The 18421-nt window shown below is 43.9% G+C and overlaps 1 protein-coding gene across 3 annotated transcripts in view; it reads right to left on the reverse strand.

Moving 5' to 3' along the window:
• Window positions 1-4771: 4771 nt before the first annotated feature.
• LOC149323154 (cyclin-dependent kinase 4 inhibitor B-like) overlaps window positions 4772-18421 on the reverse strand; it is a 31813-nt gene continuing 18163 nt past the window's right edge. The window contains exons 4-8 of one of the 3 annotated variants that reach the window (XM_089487901.1): window positions 14999-15171; window positions 14282-14366; window positions 9370-9560; window positions 9081-9266; window positions 4772-5288 (exon numbers count right to left, since the gene is read on the reverse strand). The gene's annotated coding sequence lies outside the window, so the exon portion shown is untranslated. Of the gene's footprint in view, window positions 5289-8010; window positions 9267-9369; window positions 9561-14281; window positions 14367-14998; window positions 15172-18421 lie in introns of those variants that run through there. The other 2 variants (XM_089487913.1, XM_089487907.1) reach the window with 2 other exon arrangements.

Below are 18421 nucleotides of genomic sequence, written 5' to 3' on the forward strand. Positions count from 1 at the left end.
CCACTGCGATATAAAAAGGCACCATTGATAATCTGCTAGCCACGCAGGGATCCTCTTCCCCAGGACTGCCCCTTTTGATATCGGCCTGATAGCAGTAGAGTGGTTTGAGTGTTGGACTGCGACTCCGGAGACCAGGGTTCAAATCCGCCCTCGGGCATAAAAGCCCACTGGCTGACCTTGGGCAAGGAGTCACACTCTCTCAGCCTCAGAGGAAGGCTATGGCAAACCCCCTCTGGACAATCCTTGCCAAGGAAACTCCGGACAAAAGAAAAGAAAAGAAAAGCGAGCCAAGGTGATTGATTGTTGTTGTTATTTGACGTTTATTTTAATCTGTTGCTTTTGTATATATTTGTGGAATGTTATTGTGTCTTAATTTTGTATTAGAGTTCATTTCCTGAATGGCACAGGCAGGCCCATTTCGTTTCGTCTTACTCTATTGGATGTACAGCACTTTATAAATAATAATAATAATAATAATAACAACAACCACAACTCTAGTCCTTTGAGCGTTGGACTAGGACTCTGGAGACCCGGGTTGGAGTCCCAGTCACCCTCTCCCGGCCTGAGAGGAAGGCCTAGCTCTGAAAAGCTGAGTACAAAACACCACCAAGAACAAGAACAGAGAAAAGACTGGAAGGGCTCAAGGGAAGAGAGCAAACACACTGCAGAAATAATCCCGTTGGAGAGCGTTTTGACTGCCCTGGGGAATCCTGGGGACTGGGGTTGGTTGTGGCACCAGGGCTCTCTCTAGCAGAGAAGGCTCCAGACTAGTCTCACAAAATCACGCTGCCTAGAATTGGCTGATCCAGGGCAGTGAAAGCGGCCTCAAAGTGGATTGTGTCCGCAGCGAGAGCCTGGAGGGATGGAGCCAGGCAGGTGGGCCTTGGCGGCAGGGCTTACCTGCGGCGGGGCTTCCTGAGGACGAGGAGGAAGGTCTGGGGCAGCAGGGGCCTCCCTCGAGGCTCCCGGCGGAGGAAGGCTGCGATGATCAGGCGGAGCAGGAGGGCCTTCAGGAGCCGCGGAAACCTCCCGGGATGAACGCAGCGGACGCGGCAGCGGATCCGAGAAGCCATGCTTTGCAGCAGCAGCAGCAGGAGGAAGGAGCCTTTGGGGGGGCAGATCACCACATCTTGGGGCAATCCGGTGTTATCCCCCCCCCTCAAATGGCAGCAAGCCAAGCCTTTCCTTTGCCTGCCCCCTCCTTCCCTCCTTCCCTCCCAACTGCCTTTAGACCCGATCAGGCCACGGGAGGAAGGGGGTGGGGAGCTTTTCATTCAGGTCCTTCCCTCCCCCTTCCTTTCCAAGAACCCGGCTTGGTCCCGCTTTAACTGCCCTCCACGCGACTTGTTGCTTCGCCTTGGCTTCCAACTTTTCCTTTCCTTTCCTTCTTTTTCTCTGGGGCTGAGAGAATGTGACTACCCCCCAACCCCCCCCCCCCCAGGAGCCCATAAAGAGGAGGGGACTTTATGCATGGCCTGCAATTTGGAAATGGGACCTATCAAAGCAAAGGACAGCACTTGCCCCTATAGGGAAAGCACACTTGCCCATAGAGGATCATTGGGGAATCCTTGCCCAAGGATGCCCCAATGGATGCCCCAGGGCTTCTCAATGGGGCACCTGCTGTCATCTGTCATTTGTGTTAGTGGGTCCTTTTGGAAGCCTTGCAAAGCAGGGCTTTGGAGGGGCTTAGACCTTGAAATGGTCTCCCTCCACTTTCTCAAGGGACAGGTCTCCTTCCAATGGATCTCAAGATGCTCCTTCTTGTTGTTGTTGTTGTTGTTGTTGTTGTGTATTTTTAAATTATTTCCGTCTCGTTGTGTTTTCTTGCCAAGGTTGCTCCCGAGGAGGCGCCTCCTCCGTGTTTTGTTCAAAGGCAATCAATAGCCAATAGCAGCAAGGGAGAAGCAGCCAGTCAGCGGAGGGGACTCAACTAGCGGGCCTTCCTGCTCTCCAGATGTCATCGGGATGGAGGCCTGGCTGTGTCTCTACACTGGAAGCAGGGATGGAGTTTGATACCGCTTTAACTGCCCTGGCTCAACGCTGGGGAATTCTGGGCACCTTAGTTTTGTGAGGCCCTGGCAGTTAAAGGGGAGCCAAACCTGAACCTGAATGAAGCGGACTTCCTTCTGAGGATGCAACGGGTCTAAATAGGAACCTCCTGCCAGGAGGAGGCACCTTTCCCATTGTTATTATTATTGTTATTATTATTGATTTTTGTGGGTCTTTTGGGCCATGTGGCCATGGTCTAGCAGAGTTTGTTCCTGACCTTTCGCCAGCATCTGTGGCTGGCATCTTCAGAGATTTGTTCAAGGCCTTCCCTTGAGAGGCTGAGAGAGTGTGACTTGCCCAGCCCAAGGTCTCCCAGTGAGTTTCCGTGGCCGGGCTGGGAATCCAGCCCTGGTCTCCAGAGTTTTTCTTGACTCATGTTCCTACTAGTTCCCACTGGTATTTGCCAGGGGTATATTGAAGCAGGGTTTTCGACTAGACGTCACTGTGATGACACCAAAAAATAGGTGTATTTCCGGAGGCCACCCTACTGTCGCAGTTTCCGGTCTTTCTTTCTTTCTGCTTCGTGGCGTGCATTTTGGCAGGACTGGTTTTAATGCCTCTCTCTCTCTCTCTCTCTCTGTGTATGTATGTGTGTGTGCATGTATATGCACATATATAGACCTGGGTAATAAAACATATACTACTATGTGAGTGTTGGTATATATATGCATAATGCACACCAAATTTTTTTGCATCCTACATGACAGACATATATACCAATGTATATGTATTTATTGTATTTTCTGGCATATAAGACTACTTTTTAACCCAGGAAAATCTTCTCAAAAGTTGGGGGTCATCTTATACACCGGTGTTGTCTTATAGGGCAGACTGGAGAATCTGCAGTCGCTGCATATGGGGGGGAGCTCAAAATGGCCGCATCCCCTCTGTATGTGGCAGGAAGGGAAGTGCTGTACTAGTACGGTAGAAGAAAATCTTGGAGACAGGGAGGGCTGAGCAATCCAAGCAGGCTTTGCATACAACATCCTGCTAAGTATCTGCATGTCATAAGCATTTGAATTAAAACTACCATATTGAAATCAAACCTGATGTTTTACATTTTTATTTGGTGTTCATTGGAAGAGGGGTAGTCTTATATGGTGAGTATATCCTAAACTCTATATTTTGACTGGAAAAGTTGGGGGTCGGCTTAGATGCCCAGTCATCTTATACGCCAGAAAATACAATATATATGCATATGTAAAAGCTTGTATATAGACCTGGTATATATAACATATAATAACCTGTGCTTATCGATCTTTGTGCATATGTGTGTGTGTGTGTGTGTGTGTGTATCTATCTATATGTGCAGATATCGGGTTATATGTATATATTGATGCATGACTGTTTGTTCCAACATCCATCCATCCATCCATCCATCCATCCATCCATCCAACCATCCATCTATCCATCTACCTACCTGTCTACCTACCTACCTATCTATCTTTATTCTCATGTCTGTACCCATGTGTGTGTTCCCATGTGCCTGCTTATACCTAGCTGTGTGCATATGTACATATAATATGTTGATAAAATAAAATAGACAAAATACATATTTGCTATGAATACATATGCATGTGTGCACTTAGCCTGATAATATATGGCTGTGCTTACACATAAGTGCACACATGCATATGTATACATAGCAAATATAGCTTCACCTGCCACAGAGGGAGAGGCAGAGAGGCCAGGCACTTTGGCTGCTTCCACCCAGTCCCTGTCAGAGGCATGCCCAGGGCATCTATATATGCATGGTAATTTATAAATATATACATAGCTAGAATACAGATATTTGAGAAGCACATATATACATATAGATGTGCAGGTGTAGAGTTATATAAGTATACATACACATGGGGCCACATATGTCAAACAAACCTATGTAGGCTTCTATGTAAATGTATATGCATATATGTATATGCACCTTTCTTAACACATATGCACGCACACACCCAACAAGCACAGCCACATATTTCCAGACGCTGTATGCCTAGAGAGGCTGGAGGGGGCCTTTGGCAGCCAGCAAGCCACTCCGCCACAAATCTGTAAGTAGACAGCATGAACATGCTTATTACTTTTCCTATGGGTGTCAAAGAATGAAAACACCACAAGCCTTACCAGCAAATGTAACATATGTACAATACACACACAAACACACAAGCACAGCCACACACTGTCAGGTGCAGCTGCCTGAACATTAAAGGGTCCCGTACACACCATTGGCCACTTGTGGGTATGTGTATGGCATGTATATTAAGATTGGTTCTCTTTTTTCCACAGTAGCTGAGATGTCTGAGCGGGTTGAGAAGCTTGAGAGGGGCTTCACCATCCAACAGGCCACTCAAGACCCACCTCCACAAATCTGTAAGTAGACTGCGTGAAAATGCTTAGTAATTGTTATAATGGTGTCAGGTACCACAATCTTAAACAGGAAATTTCTTTGTCTTGACTTTCACCTTTTCTTTATTCCAGGGCACAAAATCCTGCAAAGGCTGGAGCATGTTAGAGTTAGTCACTCTAACTCTCTCCCCAGCAATTTGTTCAATTGGCTTTGGTGCAGTTTTTGTTACAGCTTTCAGTTTTAAGGAAAGCAAAAATATATTGAGAATTGCATTTTATGTGTTTGGTTTTGTTAATTTTCTTAGCTCTCTGTGTGTGTGTGTGTGTGTATATATATATATAAACATATACAGTATAGATATGAAAATAAATAATGCTGAAGAATGCACAAGAAACTTTATTTTAAAACTGTATAAGTGAAAATAATGTAAATAGATAAATGTGTAAACAAAGACTAGTAAATATTTGTTCAACAAAAAACAAATCTCTCTACTGTTTTTTGGGGGGAGGTAGGGTTGCCATAAGTGAGGACCTCCAAACCGGGACAAATGTAGGACAAATGCAGGACAACGTTTTCAAATGTAGGACACATTTTATAAAAATGGAGGACACTCAAAAATTGAGGCTTTTTTTAGAAATGTTAATAGAAATGCATGTTTCTTAGGCATGATCAAAATGGAGGACGTTTTGACATTATTCGTAGACAGATCACAGAAATGTACTTCCTTTTCTGGCCACCCCCCTCTCCCCATTCCAAACAGCACATTTGGGCATTGAACATGGCTTTATTTTAACATTGCCTCTTGCATATTTCAGAGGCTTATTCCACAACCAAACCCTTTGGTCAAGGGACTTTGGTTTTTCTTCATTTTGACTTGTTTTGTCTGTATTCCTCCCCACTAAATAAAGGAGACATGAAATGGAGTTAATGGGTACAAGTTGTTAAACAAAAAAGTCTTGTGAGACTCTGTAGGCAAGAGGTGAACCATGTTAAGAACTGCATTAAGCACACTTAGGCTGCTGCCACACTGCTTTCACTCTCATCACTCCATCCTATGGAATCCTGGGATTTGTAGTTTGTTGTGGTGCCAAGGCTGGGCTTTGAAATCTCAGGCATAAGAGAGGCAAAAGGCTTGGGCTGCATCTACACTGGAGAAATAATCTGGTTTGAGACCACTTTAACTGTCTTGCCTGAATGCTATGGAATTCTGGGAATGGTGGTTTGTTCCAGCACCACAGCAGAATGGCAGTTAACCCCTGGAAAGCTCTCTGACCAAGGTGACCAATGCCCTCACCCCAAAATGTAGGGCACCCAAGCAAAAAAATGTAAATCTGGACCCATTTCAAACTGGCTTCCGGGCGGGCTACGGGGTTGAGACTGCCATGGTCGCCTTGGTCGATGATCTCCGTCTGAGCATCGATGGGGGAAGCGTGTCCCTGTTGGTGCTCTTGGACATCTCAGCGGCTTTCGATACCATAGACCATGGTATCCTTCTGGGGCGCCTGGCAGAGGTGGGGATTGGGGGCACTGCGCTCCAGTGGTTCCGTTCCTACCTCTCCGGGAGGTCCCAGATGGTGCAGCTGGGAGACGTGTGCTCTGATGAGAGGCCCCTTAAAACTGGGGTCCCTCAAGGAGCCATTCTGTCTCCCATGCTATTTAACATTTACATGAAACCGCTGGGAGAGATCATCCGGAGTCATGGGGCGCGGGGTTATCAGTACGCTGATGACACCCAAATTATTTTCTCTATGTCTCCGACTGATGCAGTGACCAGGGATGGAGTCTCTCCTCTCGTGGCCTGTCTGGAGTCAGTAATGGGCTGGATGAGGGAAAACCGACTCAAATTGAATCCAGAGAAAACGGAGGTACTAGTGATAGGCTCCCCTGGTCCAGGAATGGCGGTGGTTCCACCTGTCCTGAACGGGGTCACGCTCCCTGTGAAGGACTCCGTGCGCAGTCTGGGGGTGCTTCTTGACTCGTCGCTTCACCTGACTGCTCAGGTGAATGCCACGGTCAAGAGCACCTGTTATCAGCTTCGGCTGATTCGCCAGCTGCGCCCATACCTGGCCCAGAGGGACCTAGAAACTGTTGTACATGCTCTGGTAACTTCGAGACTGGATTTCTGCAATGTACTCTACATGGGGCAACCCTTATACCAAACTCGGAAGCTGCAAATGGTGCAGAATATGGCAGCCCGGCTGGTCACTGGTGCTTCCAGGACCAGCCATATAACACCGGTTTTGAAAGACCTCCACTGGCTGCCCATTCGCTTCCGAGCCCAATATAAGGCGTTGGTAATTACCTATAAAGCCCTAAATGGCTTGGGCCCGGGATACCTGAAGAACCGCCTCTCCCCATACATTCCGCCTCGCACCCTCAGAACGTCTGGGCAGCAATTACTGAAGGTGCCTGGGGCTAGGTTGGCCTCCACTACACGGAGGTCATTCTCCACAGCTGCCCCAGCCCTTTGGAATACGCTGCCCACCGAGCTCCGCTCGTCTACCACCCTGGCCCAATTCAGGAAGGATTTAAAGACCTTCCTGTTCCAACAGGCATTCCCCGAATAAAATCCTGTGGGCCTCCCTCCTCTTCCGTGGCCAAGAGGTTGGGCTATGGGGCTTTTGTTGGTTATTTTCCTGTATAATTATTGTATTGCATTTTAACTCTTAATGTGTATATTGATTGTATTTTAATCCATGCTGTAAGCCGCCCTGATTTCTAGAAGGGCGGGATATAAATAAAAATTTTATTATTTATTATTATTTATAAATAAAAGCTAAAAACACCCATGTAATTATAAATCCATGCTTCTTAGCCATGATCCAAATGGAGGACATGTCCTGGAAAAGGAGGAGGATGCCTGGTCACCTTGTCTCTGGTCCAAAATACACTGCAGAAATAAAACAATGCTGGGCTGAAATGCCCAGAGTTCCTCACCAAAGCTGCATCCACACTGAGGAAATAATCCAGTTTGAGAGTGACTTAACTGTCCTGGGTTAGTGCTGGGGAATGCTGGGAACTGTAGTACATTGTGGCCCCAGAGCTATCTCTGACAGGGAGTCCCATAACCCTCCAAACGTAGTTGAACTGCAGTGCCCAGAATTCCTCCCCAGGTGCATCCACACTGAGGAAATGGTCCAGTTTGAGACTGCTCAGTGCTGGGGAATCCTGGGAATTGTAGTCTATTGTGGCCTCAGAGCCATCACTGACAGAGAAGTCTCAATGTCTCCCAAACACTAGCATTCCCAGGATTCCCTAGCACTGAGTTAAAGCAGTCTCAAAGTGGGTTATTATTCCTGCAGTGTGTGTGAGAGATATAAAAGCTAGGGACTGGATTCATTTGGAGGATCTCTGTGTCCAAAACACACTGCTTGGACTGCCAGGGCTCAGTGCTATGGAATCCTGGGAATTGTAGTTTATTGTGGCATTGAGCTTTGGCAGTTAAAGGGTGCAGAGAGGGGGGGGGGAGAGAAAAGCCAGGGAGTGTGAATGAGCTCTGAGAGGAGGAGGAGGAGGAGGAGGAGGAGGAGGAGGAGGGAGGGAGCCAAGGGAAGTGGCCAGGACCATCAGCCTCCTCTCTTCCACCGAAGACTGCTGGCAAGAAGCTCTGCCCCCCCCCCCCCCCCGCCTCCTCTGTGGACCATTCAGCTTCCTTTTGTCAAAAGAGCTCTGGTGCCACAAGAAACTACAATTCCCAGAATCCCATAGCACTGAGCCATGGATGTTTAAGGGGGGGGGTCAAACTATTTCTGCAGCCTTTGCTACCCCAAAGCCTTCTATTATTTACCAGCAACTTGCAAGGCAAAATCTCTTCCTTCCAAGCCATTGAAAACCAACCCAAGGGGGGGGGGCTGATTGCTTCTTTCCCATTGGTCAGCTTCCGGAGAAATTTGCATATTACAAGGAAAGGTGTTTAGGGCCTCAAAAACGATCCTGTGATAAAGAATTACAACAATACTGAGTGGTAGACATTTAAAAGATGAGGAGGCATTTAGACTCCCAGGGAAACAGGAACGATTGATGGCCTTTTTTTCTTTGCTCACTGTAACCTGAAAGTAATGCCTCTTGCAGGGTATATATACCAAGTGGGCTGGCAATAGTTCTGAGTGGCAGCTGTCTTGAAGCCCTGCTCTCTAGGCTAAGCCAGGCAGAGAGGCAGGGAGGGTGGCACACAGCCATGGGGAGGGCTGGGAGCTGCCTCCAGAGCTTTGCTGGGGGGGGAGGTCCCGGGGGAGGGGATAAACTGGGGTTGGACTTTGTGGCCCCGCCCCAAACTGGGAAAGTCCTGCCCCCAGGCGGGATATGGCAAGCCTAGGGGGAGGGCATCTCCATCTGGGGGACAGAGGAACAGGTTTCTTTATTTTTCTTGCAGGCCTGCCTGAGAATGCCCCATTGGAGCATGATCCTGGGCCTTGAGGCTGAGGTGGAGCTCTGTTTCCCACCCTGCAGAGGACAGCGAGGGCTGTGTGGCCATTGCTGGGCATGGGGCAGGGGAGGCAGTAGCCAAAGGTGGTGGGTGAAGCGCACTGGATTCGCCACTGATGGTTGAACTCATCCTCTCCCCATAGCACTTGAATTGTGTTGTGGCACTGAAGTTGCAAGGTCCCTTATTATGTTTGTCTGCTCCCTAAAAATAATGAGAAGGTCCCCAAATCCCCTCTCAGACTGGCTTAGGAAGCAGTCAAGGTACCTTTCCCTCATCTGTTGGTCCCGCTCTTCCTTGGCCTTCATGTGGTCGAGGAGATGGTCCATCTGGCTGGAGGAATGCTGCATCATTTTCTTGCTCATTCTTTCAGCTGTGGTCTGTTCTTGCCTACATTTCATGCCAGCTGCTCAGCAGGGGACAGGGTGGCCAACAGTCTGGCGGTGTTGGTCTCTGAGGAAAATAATTATCAGTGAAGAAATATTGTTAAAATGCAGGCACATAACATCTCCTACATGCACCCTTTCCCCAAAGCTATCCTGCACAAAGTACCCACCTGACAGGCTCAAATGTTGGGGGTGCAGCAGGTGGGTCATCCCCTCCTGGGGAAGCAGTTGGGTCCTCCTCTTCCCCAACTTCAGCCTCCTGAGGATTACCCCCCTCCAGCACATCAATCTGTGTCATGTCTTTATCTTCCGGGACATTGGTCAGGTGGAGCACAGGTGGTGCCTTCCTGGCCCTGGAGATCTGCAGGCAGAAGGAGATGGCAAAAGATTGTGTGCGTGTGGGGGAGATACAGTTGTGCAACTACTGTAAAGGGAACAGTCCCACAGATTTAACTAATTGCACAATTTTTGAACCTAATTACAAAATCGGGAAAAAAATTAAAATTCTGATAATCAAGTAAGATTTCCAAACTGCAGAAATCTAGAAAGGTGTGGGTGGGAAATTATTGCTTGTACTAGGATTCCCCAACATATGCATGCAAGAAGTAATTGAAAACAAGCAAAATATAAGCAATATTTATAATGATAATAATAATGATAGGGAGAACAAGGAAAAGGTTGTGTGTGTGTGTGTGGTGAAACGAATGCTGCCACAACTGTGGGGGTAGGTACTTCCATTGCCTCCGTGAGGCCTGTTTTTTAAAAAATTTAAAACAAATTTCAAACTCTAAAAATTCTAAAAAATTAAAATATGCCAGTAAAACCTCAACGTCATAAAGAAATCATGTGAATGGAAAAGTGTGGTTTGCACTAGAATACCTTACATGTGCATCTGGCCTCACAGAGACAATGAGGGTATCTTTAAAATTTGTTTAAAAATTTTAAAGGTAAAATTTGAAATTTCAATTACAAAGTAATCGAAAACCAAACAGTGTGAAATATCAACAAAATAATAATAGTCATAGTAATAATAACTACAGTAATGATAGGGAGGACAAGGAAAAGGTGGTGTGTGGGCAGGGCAATGAATTGTGCCACGACTGTGAAGTGAAGGTGCCCTCATTGCCTCTGCGAGGCCAGATGTTAATAAGGGCCAAATGTATAAAAATCCAGGAGCAAATTCTTAAAAATGTAACAATTCTGAGCCTTTGTATAAAATTTCAGAATTGTACAGCTAATGAGATAGATGAGAATGGAAAAGTGTTTATAACAATAGTAGAAGAATAGCCCTACCACTATTACTTATAGTGTTTTTATAATACTGATAATATTGTAAAAATATTATACAGTGGAACTTCGCCTTACACGGGGCATCCGTTCTGGACCCCCCTGCGTAAGGCAATTTCGCCTATGCTTGAGCCCCATTCAAGTGAATGGGGCTCATGCGTGTGGTAGCATGGCGGCGTACGCGAGCCACAGGCGCGCACCCCATTCATTTGATCAAAATACTAATGATTTTTTTTAAAAAAATAAAGGTCTCCTAAATGTGATCACCCTGTCTTCTTATCTATGGAAACAGCAGGGAGAAACATACATGCCCGCCATATTCACTGGGGGAATCCATATTAATCCACACGATCGGAAAAAATGGTGGTTGGAATGCAAACAGAAGGCTGACCGGGTGACATCCCCTGGCCAGCCCCTCTTCCGATTGACCCTCCTCTCCAGAATGATTTGGTTCAGAGGCCAACTCTTGTTCCCACTACTTTAACCCACATTGGAATCGATTCTTTACAAAAGAACCGCTGGAAAAGTATTGTCAGGAAAACCTGTTTTTTTCCTCTTTTGCTCAGATTTATTGTAACAGAATTAGATCGAATAAGGATCAGAATCGATTTCAAGTGGGAACGATGATCATATAATCCTATTTGCGATTCATAGCAAATCGTAGTGGGAACGAGCCCTTTACACTCAAACCACTATGCCAAACTGGCTATACATTGAGTTTTATAGAGTAAGAAAAGCAAGAACCAGAGTCCTTGCTGCCAAAGAGATTAAAAGTGTGTGTGCATATGAGAGAGAGAGAGCCCTTATGATCAAGGAATTTTCATCCTTTATTATCTGCCTTTATCCCCAAATCATAATACACAAATACATTTCAGAGCTTTTTAAAAATAAAGTTTTAAATTGCAAACGCAAAATGAAAAAGGGAAAAGAAAGAGGTGACTACACAGGATCGATTGCAGGCTCAGACTATGCATTAACATATATGCCCACACATATTTTACCAAAGCATAGGTTTTCTTTGTTCTGTGTTTTGGGATTAAATAGACACACATCTTTCTTTAGTTAAAAAGTTCAGTGTGAGAGCACTGAGTGTGGATATTATGTAAGAGAAGGAAAACAAGGTTGGGACTGGCCTTGAGTTGCACAAGGAGGATTCATACTGCACATAAATTCCACCTGTCAATCAGTCGGCCATCTTATATCACTGGATATAGGCCTCAGCTTGACACCATTTCCTGATGCACTGGCTTCTGTGTCATTCTGGTTGCTTCTGCTTTCATTGTTTTATCTGCAGCACTTTCGTCAGTGGGAAAGAAGAAATCTTATCTGGGTCTCTAGTTATTTTGCAATGGAAGGGGCAGAGCAAAGACTTTCTACTCACACACCTTCTGCACTAATGCACCTATAAAATGGCAAGAATATTTTTACTATAAGTCAAGGAAAGGGGAATCTGTGGTAGTCCAGAAGTTGCTGGACTGCAAATCCTGTCCTCTTTCCCCATCGGCTAACCTGCCTTTTGAATATGTTGAGAGGACCACACCCTAAAAATGGCGCTGGCTCTGGTTTAGTTTGGGTGAATAGGGGCAGTCAAGATGCTAGCAGAATCAGATGAGTTGGTATTTAGAAAGATGTTACCATATAAGGTAATAAGGTTCTTTGGCTTCTGCGATTGGCTTGCATTACATGAGGTGATGTTACCATATAAGGTAAAAATGTTCTTTGGCTTCTGCGATTGGTTTACATTACATGGGGTGATGTAGGGAGAAGGTATAAAAGATAGATAAGCCCAATAGGGGGCGCTGCAGTCTTGGTAACACTCTCTGAGTGTGCTGCAGCCCTGCAGTAATAAATGGTGTTTTGTTTCTCTTGATTTTCGGTTTCCTGACTCCTTCTTCCAGCGGCGGGCCACCAGCCTTAGGGCTTGTGGGTTTCGGCGACCCCTCAGTTTGCTACAATGTGACTTGTATTCCAACAACATGTTAAGGACCATCCTTGCTTTAGGGCACATCTTTGTTGTCGTTGTGCAGCTTTAAGCCATTCCCCACTTATGGCGACCTTCAGGTGAATCTGTCACAGGGTTCTCTTTGCAAGATTTGTTGTGAGAGCATTTGCCTTTCCCTTCCTCTGAGGCTGAGAGAATGTTACTTGCCCTGGATCACCCAGCAAGGTTTCCCTGCCTTAGTTGAAATTTGAAGCCTGGTCTCCAGTGTCATAGTCCAATGCTCGCACCACTACACCATGCTGGCTCTTATCTAGAACCTGTCCACTGTCAATCAGGAAATGATGAAGCTCAGGAAATCAGATAGTGTTTATGTTGCTTCTACCCACAATGATGACTAGAAATGCTTCAAGGAGTTTGTGAGTTAAGAAATGGGTATTAAGGAATATTGAAAGAGTCCCAGTGGGGTCTGTCTGGCACTTCCAGGATCAAACAGTGGACTTCAGGCACAGTCGTCATGGGGCTATGATGGGAATGTAGTTTTTCAAGGGCCAGCCCAAGACATTTTGTTGCCTGAGGCCAAGGACAACATGACAGCTCTCTTCTCTTTTCCTGAACAGAAACAAACCACATTGGTGGTGCAATCTTCCTTTAATGCTGGCAAAAATGGGGCATCTTGAAATGAGGGTAGCAAGCCAGTGAAACAGAGCCCTGTAATCCAGCATTTTTCTTCTTTGTAACTGCCTCTTTGCCTCTTCTTCAAGCCCAGGAATATTGGCTGAAGAATTTGGGTTGGGGGATGGGGGAGGCAGCGTTTCCAAGCTCTGTAAAAGCATTTGCCAAGCCACATTTTCATAGCCATGTTTTGCTTTATTCATATTACTTTTTTGTTCAGCCTTTCTTTTGCAATACTGAGGCCTGCATGCCTGGTCCTTCCTTTCAGTTTTACAACTGACAGAATGACAGATCTCTATGGCCAAGTACAAAATCACTTCTCCCTGACTATGTCTACTAACACAAACCAGACACGTGTGATTGTCTGGAAATTGGCTACCTGGCTTGTTTGCTTTTGATTTCATGACTGAGTCACCTCTAAATCTATGGGAAATTCTAGAATGTTCTAGAAATATGTTTTATTTGAGTTTATAAACAAGTATATACAATAAAATAATCATAACAAATCACACAAGTATTCTCATTCATACATCTACTATCACCCTATACAAACAAAAAATGGACAAACAACATTCCCACCAACATACATTGTCTTCAGCATTTGCTACTTCCATCCCTTCAGCCTCTTGGTATTTTCTCTATAATTTGTAGTTAAGACTATCTCATTATTTTCATATTTTTTCCGTACTTCTATGCTGCTCTCTATAGAGAATTTTGTTTCTATTTAAATTGCTCTTCTTACAATATTTATAAAGCTTAACCACCAGATTTTATCACATTATTTTCCTGTTACTACACAAGATCATAACATAATAGAGTTACTCCATTTCTGTCTTAGATATAGCAACACCTTGTGCCGATCTTTCACTACTTTAAAATTTCCCTGATTTTGCATACGCCTTGTCAACGTGTCCATTTCTGAAACATCTGATAGTTTCATGAACTATTTCATCACTGAGTCACCTCTGAATCTATTGGTATTTTCCTGACTTCCATTCCTTTGCATATATCATTTTTGCATATATCATTCTTGCAGCAGTAATTATGTAAAATAGTATTCTGCCATGTTTTTGCGTCTATTACATTAAATAAAAACATCTCAGGTTTAAATGGCATTTTCTCCTGTACAGTTCCATCATTTCTGTGGTGTATTTTCGTCCAATGTGCCCTTGCTTTCCTACCTGTCCTAGGGAATCCTGGGGTTTGTAGTTTGATGAGGCACTGAAGTCCTCTGGCTGACAATTCCAAAGGCCTCTCCCTAAACTGCTATAATAATCACATTATTATTATTAATAATAATAATATATAAATTTATTATTATTATTATTATTATTAATTGTATAATAATATAATTTCCCCTTTAATGACCCCTTTCCCCTGAAATAACATTAAAGTTCTTAATATTTTTATCATTATAATTATTATTGTTAATTATATTATTATTATTAATTGTATGATCATATAATTTCCCCTTTAATGACCACTTTCCCCTGAAAATAACATTAACATGATTAATGTTAATAATTTTATCTTAATCATTATTATTGTTAATTATAATATATAAATATTATTATTGTTGTTGTTGTTATCGGAATAATCATATAATTTCCCCTTTAATGACCCCTTTCCCCTGAAAATAACATTAAACTTACCAACAATTTTATTATCATAATAATTATTGTTAATTGTAATATATTTATTATTATTATTATTATTATTATCCTGCTTTATTATTTTATAATAATTTAATAATGATGATGATAATAGTATCCTGCAATTAAAACATGCAAAAGTGAGCATTCACATTATTAAAACATTAAAAGAATAAAAGTACATATTAAAACATTTTAAAAATACTAAAACGCACGCAAACAATAAAAATAAAACCATATACAGACCTTTAAAATTAGGAGGCTATCTACCATTCTCTCTCTCTCTCTCTCTCTCTCTCTCTCTCTCTGTTTTTTTTTCTTTTCTTTATAGCTTTACTGTGGATGAACTTGAAGAAAACTTGGGGGTCTTGGGGTCTCTCCTCCAAAAGAACTGCTCGGCCTCCTTTCCTTCCAGTTTCCTGAGTTGGCCCAATAAAGTGAAAGCAAAAGCGCATTCAGATCGGAACACTCTGAACCCCACCTATTTCCCCTTTCCATGAACGAGGCTGGGATGGGGTTGGGATGGGGCTGCAGGGGGGTCAAAATAAGTTATGATCTGTCCCCTATGGATGAACTTTCCCCTTCAGTCCCATCATTTCCAGCGAGAGACACCTCTAGAACTATTCTCTTGCTGCATCCGCACTGCAGAAATGATCCGCTTTGACACCACTTGCACTGCCAGGGCTGATATCCTGGGATTTGTGGACTGGGGCCCCAACAAACTACCATTCCTAGAATCCCATAGCCTTGAGCCAGGGCGATGGAAGCGGTGTCAAACCAGATCCTTTCTGCAGTGTGGATACAGCCTCGGTCACTCTGATCTGAAGGCATGAAGTCCTGCGCTGCTAGAAATCTGGAGAAGGAAAGATAATGTCCAGAAGTGAAAAAGTAAATAGTCAGTTTGGGTAAGTGTTTTAGATGATGTCTTTAAGCTTTTGTATATTTGCACTCTTAATTTTATATTGTTTTAATTGTGTGTGTGTTTTTTTAAAAGAAATATTTTTAGAAGGGTTTTTAATCTTATGAGCCGCCTTGGGTCCCTTTTTGGGGAGAAAGGAGGCATAAAAACGAAATCAATCAATCAGTCTATGAATAAATGAAGGCAGCATTAGGTGCCTTTACTTGCGAGGAAGCCCCTTCCATTTAATGGGCTTACTTTCCAGGAAGCAAGCATAGGCTCGGATGCGGCTTTGGCCGCAAGCTTTTTCAATTGATTATATCAGCGATCCCCAAAACTGTGCTCCTTGAAGGGATCTTGGACTTCAGCTCCCAGAAGCCTCATCCATGTTGGCCAATAGTCTGGGATTCTGGGAGCTCGAGTCCAAAATCCCCTTTAAAGAGCACAGTCTGGGGACCAGTGAATGACATGGATTACTTTTACACATGAGTAAGCCCCCTGCAACCAGTGGGCCTTACTTTTGAGGAGGAAGAAGCAAGGAAGGAGCTAAACCTGAACCCTGGCGAACTCTCTCTCTGGAAGCACAGAGTGAAAGAAAGAAAGAAAGAAAGAAAGAAAGAAAGGCTGGCTTTCTAAACCGTGCCTCTTCCTTTTCCATGAATGATACTGCTTTTCTTTCCTTCCTTTAGGAATAAGGTCCAAACATATTGAGCCAGGGCAGTGTTAAACTGGATTTCTGGCCCTCAAATCTCGGATTTAATGTCTAGGCATGGGATGGGCATTTTATAGGGGATGGCCATTGTGATTTTAACGTTTGCCATTTTGTATCGTTTGTAGCAGATGGTTTTAATTGGTTTCATGGCAATATGTTTTTAGAATGGTTATTGTGAGCCGCCTTGGGCTCCCTTCGAGGAGAAAGGCGGGATAGAAATGAAATAAAAAATAAAATGAAATGTTAGGAGTGACTCCGCAGGGAGTTAGTGGCTGCTACCGACTCCCGGAAGGCGATTTATACTTAGAGAAGAGAGGCTCCAACTTTTCCATCTACTAACTGGAATCCAAACAAACCCTAGACAAAAAGTTGCTTCTAAAATTTGCTCAGATGAGGAGGGAAAGTCTCCTCGTCCTGAAGTTCCCTTTCTCTTTCTGTTATGGTCACTGTTTGGACAGTGCAAATCGACAGGGGCTGCAACACACACACACACACACACATTCAGTTAAAATACATAAACATAAAACAAACCACTAACCCCCACATAGATACACATATCAGTGCAAGGACAAAGACTGTATCTTTGCAGTATAGGACTAATACTTATTGTGAAGAATTCCTTCTTGGTGAGGTTCCACCTTATCTTCAACCCAACATTTACCTTTCTCTTTCTAACTGTACATTTCTAAGGCGAGTACTATCTGTTCCCCCCAGTTCTGCTTCACTGGTAAATCCTTCTACAAATTCATCTTCTAATTTTATGATCCACTTTACTATTTTCGATTTCTAAGTGTGACCGAAATTCCCTATATAGTTCTTGCCCATGCTTTTCATTATCAATTTAGATAGCATGCCTTCTAGATATATCTATTTCTATCTGTCGGTCTATCTAGGTCTGTCTCTCTCGATACATCTATAGATATTTAGATATCAATATCTATATCTGTCTATGATATATCTCTATCTAGATATCTATAGCTATCTATAGATACATCTATAGCTATTTATAGATATCAATAGAGACCTCTCTCTCTCTCTCTCTCTCTCTCTCTCTCTCTCGATATAGCTATATCTATTTTGGTCTGTCTGTCTGTCTCTCTCTGATACATCTATAGAAAGCTGCTTCGGGTCACTTTGGAGGTATGCTGCATCTTAAGCCAAAGCCAAGCTCCAGTTCTAAGGACCGGAGTGCAGCTTTGGAGCAGCTTCTGGCTTCTTAAGATGGGTGTGTCATTTAAATAGCATACCTCCAATGTGACCTGAAGCAGCTTTATTTTGGCCTGTCTGTTTGGGCCCTATGTCACAAAATGCCTGTGGCATGAAATACCTTTCAGAGAGGACACAACTGAACAATGAGTATTTTTTAAAAATGGACAGTACAGAATGTACAGTACATTCTCTTAGTCTCATTGCAATCAGTGCAGATTAAGGGGTTTTTTGTTTGTTATTTTGCAGTTCCTTTCATTATCTTTATTGTACTGTGATTTAGGTGTCAGACAAATGTGCTGGAATCCTGGAAACTCCCTTAGGTTCAGGTACTTTGCCATCAAAAATGAGGGCAATTACAAGAAGCTAAAGAGGCAGGCCTCTGTTTGGGAAGGGGAAAAAATCTAGCTGGGACTGGTTCTATCATTTTGTGCCTTTAAATTACTTATGGCAATGTTAAGGTGAAACTATCATTGGTTTTTTCTGAGGCTGACAATGACTCACCCATGGTCACGCGGTGGGTTTCTACCAGGGTTTCTACCAAATCGAGGATCAAAACACTATGTCAAGCTGGCTCTCAAGCAGCCTCAGATCTTTGAAGATCTTTCTGCTGTGCACACCCAGACAAGCCTTCTGCCCACAAGTATGGTGGAAAGTATCATCCTATGACCAGGGATAAAGTAAGATTCTACTGCCACTCAGATTGCCTATAAGGGATCTTGTCATTTTCCACAGGCAGCAAAACGTTTGGGGCCACCCCAGAACCTGGGTCTTCCATAACCTCCCCTAACAGGGTCCACCAGCAACAGTTAGTCTCTGAAATCTTGTTTTCTGCTTTGGAGTTGAGACCCAT

This window comes from Sceloporus occidentalis, unplaced genomic scaffold, assembly GCF_023333645.1.
Source record: "Sceloporus occidentalis isolate IW3139 unplaced genomic scaffold, rSceOcc1.0.p SCAF_1, whole genome shotgun sequence".
In the NCBI taxonomy this organism is placed as follows: Eukaryota; Metazoa; Chordata; class Lepidosauria; order Squamata; family Phrynosomatidae; genus Sceloporus; species Sceloporus occidentalis.